This window comes from Palaemon carinicauda, chromosome 15 (assembly GCF_036898095.1).
Source record: "Palaemon carinicauda isolate YSFRI2023 chromosome 15, ASM3689809v2, whole genome shotgun sequence".
In the NCBI taxonomy this organism is placed as follows: Eukaryota; Metazoa; Arthropoda; class Malacostraca; order Decapoda; family Palaemonidae; genus Palaemon; species Palaemon carinicauda.
This window is the reverse complement of record NC_090739.1, coordinates 85491122-85498621: the sequence shown is the minus strand read 5'-3', so window position 1 is coordinate 85498621 and position 7500 is coordinate 85491122.

The window sequence follows — 7500 nt, the reverse complement described above, 5'->3', positions numbered from 1 at the left end:
CCCCACCCATCATCTGTTTGTCTATTATTTAGTTTCTTCTCTTTTCTCTGGCCTTGGCCTAAAACGGTCACACAGTTTTGCGTTCTAGTGTCCTCTGCATATAAAACGTACAATCTAGGAAACATTTAAGATCAAAGAGTATGTCCTTAAGATAAGAATTTCATTTGGGTTTATATATTGTGTCGCATTCAAATGGATAAAATTTATTGTTTGGGAAAATTTTACAAATGGAAATATAAACCTGGAAAGTAGCAGGAATGGTCATAGAGTATTACCGTAAATAAATGTGATCGCGACTTCAAATACCAAGATACTAGCTAATTTCAAGTTGGTTTGGATCGGTCTTATAATATTGATATTTTTACTTTGAATTTGTATATGTTACCTTACTCAAATTTTTTCTCTTGGCTTCATCCTTATAACAAGATGAGGCTCTACCGTCCTACATTGGCTCTTTTAAAGAAGTCTAAAGCTCAAATGCAGAACTCAAAGGATGTCTGAAGCATAGTTTAGAGAAATTTGTTGTTATGATGAATTGTATGCCTCATGTATCCGGTTAAATTTGTTAGGGCTTTACCGGCTGTCCAGATTGAACTTTCCCTGAGAATCAATATCAATAACTTGAGCAAAAAGCAGAAGTGCAAAATGCTCCAAACAAGAAAAATGCATCTATCAAGTAACATTTCTACAATAAACATGGACACTACCACTATATGAGAGGAAATACAGCAAACATAGAAAGGCAAGAAGAATCTTCTGCCCTGCAATACTAAATGAGATAATATGCAGAAATTGCACAGGTCTTTGTTATCAACTACATTATACCTAGCCTACAGGGATTAATGGAAACAGATACCAGTGAGACTAAAAGAAAACACCTACTTGTTGATGATTCATAATAAAACGTGAATTTTGAGAACTACTTCATTCTTTACTTTATTTTAGTATAATAGTAATGCCTTTATGAGATATTTCAAGTTTGGTTACAGGAGGAAAACACGAATTTTTCAGAAAACTTTTCATAAAATATCCATAGGACTTTTCCTGGTAGTACATTCCCTAGAACACACACACACACACACACACACACACACACACACACACATATATATATATATATATATATATATATATATATATATATATATATATATATATGTGTGTGTGTGTGTGTGTGTGTGCATATACATATATATATATATATATATATATATATATATATATATATATATATATATATATATATGTATATATATATATATATATATATATATATATATATATATATATATATATATATATATATATGTATATATATAAAGTATATATACATATATATGTATATACTGTATATGTATATATATATATATATATATATATATATATATATATATATATGTATATATATATAAAGTATATATACATATATATGTATATATATATATATATATATATATATATATATATATATATATATATATACGTATATACATATATATATAAATATATATATGTATATATATATATATATATATATATATATATATATATATATATGCAGAAGAACCACAGAGAAAATTAAAATACGAAATATACGCTTAAGTCCTGACTAGTTTCGTGATACTTCTCCAGATGACTGATTCATTGAGAGAGGTTTCTTTACATTTTATAGGGAAAGTAAATGTACGAACATACATATAGAGATTTAGAGAACAATGACACTCCCTTACCAGCTACCTGGGCTTGGGTCAGGTGTTAAGTGGGCGGACACCCAAGCTCATTAGACACCTGCCAAAAAGGGTCATTTCTGGTGGCGGGTAAATTCTTGTTTTTTGACTTTCAGTACAGTTCATTTATATGAAAACACGGTAGCTTTATCTATACAAATACATAAGCAAAACATACACATACATACATATATATATATACATACATATACACATACATATACATATATACATATATACACATACATTTATATACACATACATATACATATACATACATATACATATATACACATACATACATATACCTACATATATATGTATATATATACATTTATATACATACAAAATTAATATCGTAACATATAATCATGTATATATCAATACTTATATCTAGCATAACACACAAAATTTACTTGTACTACCTTATTGTAATTCTTTTAAAGAAATTTCCCAACTGTTGAAAAATTTCAATGTAAATGTAGCATTTAAGAGTAAAAATACAATAAAAACAGCCTTAATAAAGAATTCTCCTGACATTACCAAGGGAGGTGTATATCGTATTCCATGCAATGCTTATGAAAAATACTATATTGGTCAAATTGGTAAAGATCTAGAAAAGAGAATTGAACAACATAAGAAAAGTGTCAGATATGCTCAAGATAATAATGCACTCTTTGCTCACGTTAGAGATAAAAATCACACTATTAATTGGTCAGGTGCAAAGAAATTGGTTCATTCAAATAACTTAGTGGAAAGAAACATCATAGAGTCCAGTTTCATAAAAGAAACCTTTGAAAACAACTTAAATATTGGTCATGGAATGTATAAACTCGACGCCTTTATATTTAAAGAGATTTGTAAGCTATATAAAATAACATTAACCATTTAATGTAGAACTGAATGTATTGTGAATAATTAACGTCGCTGTGAAATTAATATTTAGACCTAAGCAACCATTCATTAAAGGGAACAATTATTTTATGGTGTACAAAATGGGTATTAACCATACTTCTGGCAATAAACTCTCATCAGAGCCTAATCTGCAAAAGTGCATTTAGTCGGTGCAGTAAATGTAAAATTCGAAATGTAATTCATTTAATATTATTAAAAACGTTATTTCATTTCTTTTAAGGATGAAAAAACTAATAAGGATTCGTTTAAACTTTAAAGATGCGTTTTTAATACAACACTCTTTCAATAAAAAATATGCAAACCTGGGAAATATACTTTTTTTTATATTTCTAAATCAAGTATTGTCTAAAGTCATAGGTAATCCTATTTGGATTTGTAATACATTCCTTGGTAATAGAGTTTTATATATTTCAATCCACCTTTCCTTTGCAGAGCCTTAACCTCTTGTTTCAGTCAGTGAGTGATGTTTATCATTCGCATTGTCTTATTTGAAGGTATAATGATACCTCAGCCCTAAGACAGGTTTTTGATTAATTAAAATTTTAACACCTTTTTTGAACCCTCAGAAGAGGATTGAAATTCAGATGTTACCATTGATGTCCTATCCTCGAAAGGAAATTATTTCTTCTGATGATTTTGATATCAAGGAACTTATCACCGTTGCTAACATCCTCATCATATGCCCAGCCAATGTCCATTTCTTTTCTTGCATGTTGTTAGAATATTCTCTACTTTAGTTGGATTTCGCATCCAGTTTACTATTCTTTTTTTGTCTTTAAGCCTGTGTCATTCAATTACCTCAAATCTGTCATACCAAGAGGTACCGAAACCCCAGCATATGCTTCGTACCCTTCTGAAATATTGATAAGTAGTAGCAGGGGAAGCGAAATAGAAAGCAAAGACAATGGTAAGCGTTAACTTTTCATACCAACTTAGTCTAATGTCTAGCGGTACATTTTATATGCAATAAAAAAGAATGAACTACAGGATGGACACCATCAGAGGCTATTGGACAGTCATTAATCTCTTATCATGAAATCATGATGATTAAATATCGTCTAATATCTATTACCCTAATAGCAATTTTTCTAAAACTGAACACCGGTGGAAGTTCTGGAGGTTTTCACATGTTCCAAGGCAGATTCTATTAGATTCCTTATCCAATTCCGATCACTTATGGCGTTCATTTGATATCTTCTCTTGAAACTGTAACAATCCCTCAAAAAAACATAAAAAAAAAAAAAAAAAATATTTTGGGTTAGATATCCTTTCTGCTATGTTGCTTGAATAGTAGTAAACATCTTTATCTGCCCAAATAAAAACTCTAATAATGACTCAACATATCTCTGTAGTGTTCTTTAAAAAGTACTAATTTGTGTATTATTGGAAAAGTGGACAGATCTTAAATATTGAAAACTGGTCATTATACATATCAGGATTTGTGGAAATCTGGAGGTGCAACGCATTATATGTACATGGGATGTTGATATTCAAGGTGTCTGTCATTGTAGGTCTCTACCTGACAGAATAAGTCTAATGACAAGAAATATGTCAGCCTGGTGCCTTTTTCCAACAGTCATCATTAACTTGGAGCATGTAAATCAGGTCACAAATGGATGTACCGGCTATTATTATTATTATTATTATTATTATTATTATTATTATTATTATTATTATTATTAATTGCTAACCTAAAACTCTAGATGGAAAAGCAGGATGCTATAAGCCCAGGCGCCCCAACAGAGAAAATAGTCCAGAGCGGAAAGGAAACCAGAGAAAAAAATCAAATATTTTAAGCACAGTAAAAATATTAGGATAAAAATTTTTTATATAAAAAAGAGGAAGATAAATGAAATAGAATAGTTGGCCCAAGTGTACCCTCAAGCAAGAGAACTCTACTCCAAGAAAGTGGAAGACCGTGGTATAGAGGCTATGGCACTACCCAAGACTAGAAAACAATGGTTTGATTTTGGAATGTCCTTCTCCTAAAAGAGCTGCTTGCTATAGCTAAATAGTCTCTTCTACCCTTACCAGGAGAAAGTAGCAACTGAAAATTTACAGTGCAATAGTTAACCCCTTGGGTGAAGAAGAATTGTTTAGTAATCTCAGTTGTATGAGGAAAGATGAAAATCTGTTAAGAATAGCCCAGGCTATTCGGTGTATGTGTAGGCAAAGGGAAAGTGAAACGTAACCATTGAGAAACATCCAATGTAGTATTTTCTGGCCAGTCAAGGGAGCCCATAACTCTCTAGCGTTAGTATCTGAATGGGTGGCTGGTGCCCTGACCAACCTATTACCTATATTGATAGGTAGGATAGCCTCTCCGAGACAAAGTTATTTTTCCTAATTTATGGTCATTCTTCCTAAAATCGCAATGTATATATGACTGAAAATATTGAAGATGAAGTTTGCAGTCATCCTCGGTATTACGCTGTTATCAAAGTCACAAGCGTGAATAAACGAACTTGTTCGGGGTATTTCTATTTTTCTTTTCTTTTTCCCTACACATTAATGTTAGCTATTTTTATAATCTCAGGCTATGATAAATATGATAGGTGAAGGCAGTTCTGAAGTATGTGTCTGTTTTTGGTCTGTGTACATCAATTCATTTTTTATTTTCATTTTTTAATATAGTGTTAATTAAGTTATCCATTTGAGACGTAATTTCCTACATCGTTCTTAAAGGCCTTCATATTGGTGTGTCTTGCAGCAGGATTCACAGCGGGAAATATACGTTCGAAGCATTGAACTTTAGTCATCATCTGACTATATAGCCCGTTTTTTAGCTGGCCGTCTTACCAGCATTTATGTATATTCTAGTTTTCATGGTCGAGTAAAAGAAGATTTAAGAACTATGTATAGGCCAACTGCAATAATATTTCGCAATTAACTTTGAAAATTACTGGGCAGTATTTCTCTCAGTAAATGCTCGGAGAAATATTAAATATCTTCAATATTTTTCTGTTGACTTTCGTTATGCTTTTCCTAATAAGAATATAATTTCCCTCCCATCTATAGTCTGTCCTTATGTTTTATGATTCTTTATTCTATTAGTAATTCCTTTTGGAAAACTTAATATTGCAACATTGCTTCATTCATTGCTATGAAAAGGGAATACTTCATTACAAGCTTATCACTGTATAGGGTTATGAAGGCCTTTATTCGATTTCCTGGTTTTTTAAGAAGGTATTTGAATTTAAATTTTCTATATATCTAATATCATATTACGTTAGAATAATATTTTCAGTTATTTCGTATATGCAGTTTAATCTATTCTTATCCTGCGGTATTTACCATTAGGGTTCTATAGATAATTGAAATTCTCTTATGCTTTGTATTGGATATATATCGACATTTGCAGATTTAAACATTTCATATTTTGAATATTACCTGCATCAATAACAAGTTTGAGATAGGATGTTTTATATGCTTTGATAAAATTACCTAGAATACCTATTTAGGTAAATGTGATTCATTCCTAATTTTGCTTCATTGTCCTTGAATCTAGGTTTCATTAATTGTAAAAACATATCGTTAAACGATACAGCATAAAAAAAGTGCAACGAAGAACTCCTTCTTTATTAATAAAGATATATATTTGCAGGATGTTTATTCCAGCGTAGCAGTAAGTAAGGATATGTTGAGTAATGGAAAAAGAAAATAAGATGAACTGCGATCATAGTATTACCAAGATATGTATGAAGTTGCTGACCATGAAAACATTATTTTAGTCTTTAATGAATTCAGTTAACTAAATTGAATTCAGTGGACATGTAATGGGGCGGGGACTATCAAAAGGTTGGATTAACTACTTGCTATATTTTCCAGAGAACAAAGGCCATCTCTTGTTTAATTCGTTGCAAACGAGCCACACTTTATCAGACTACGCGGTGTCCATTAAGTCGATTCCCAAAGCGAACAATTTTTGAACTGATATTAGAGTATGTAAACTGAGGTCATTTTGATCTAACAACTCACGCTACAGAGATGGATAGTTAGGTATAGTTTTCAAGGCATACAGCCATTTTTCCTTTCCATATTTTAAAACGAACAATAAACCAAATGGAAACACCATGGGGATTAAAACTGACGAAGAACCTTAAAAATGTATACAAAGTTGTGTGAGCTCGGGATGGAGTGCTTTTGCTTCAGTACAACTTAATTTTTATATGACTTTGTCAACAAGATTCCCTCTTGTCATAGTGTTGTTTAATCTATGGCTCAATTAATGTCACCAAACTATGAGGTTATATTTTTACCAAATTTTAGGAAATGTAAATCGAACATAACTATTGAAGGTAAACATGTAACATCATTCTTTGGATAACTGTTTTGATCAGTCATTTCTTGCAAGCAACGTTGTATGACAATCCTGAATTTAATCCACAAAGAAAGATTACCATTGAGCAACGATGTATTTTATCGTTTAGACACCTGTCTTTACAGAGACTGTAGAAAATGTGAAGGAAATGACGATGATTTTATTTATTTTTCTTCAAGGATACTCCATAAATTAGGAAAAAAGAAATCATTCACTACTTCCGATCATGAGACCGATTACCCTTTAGATGTATTGGATTGAAAATAAATTATTTAATTGTTCAAGTTTAGTTGAATATCCTTAACGATTGTTATTGAGAACTGATTTGCATACTTAGAATATCACAGTTAAATGAGATTTGTTTTCATGTACTAGATAATCACGCATAAAACGGTATCTTACTTGATATTCAATCAACGATTTCACCCAGTTACATTGAAGATTTATTTGACTTATTCTTCAAAGTATCCACCTGTTTAACAGAAAAAACATTCGATGCGAGTTTGAACTTCTGGAGCAATTGAAGAATCGACTCTA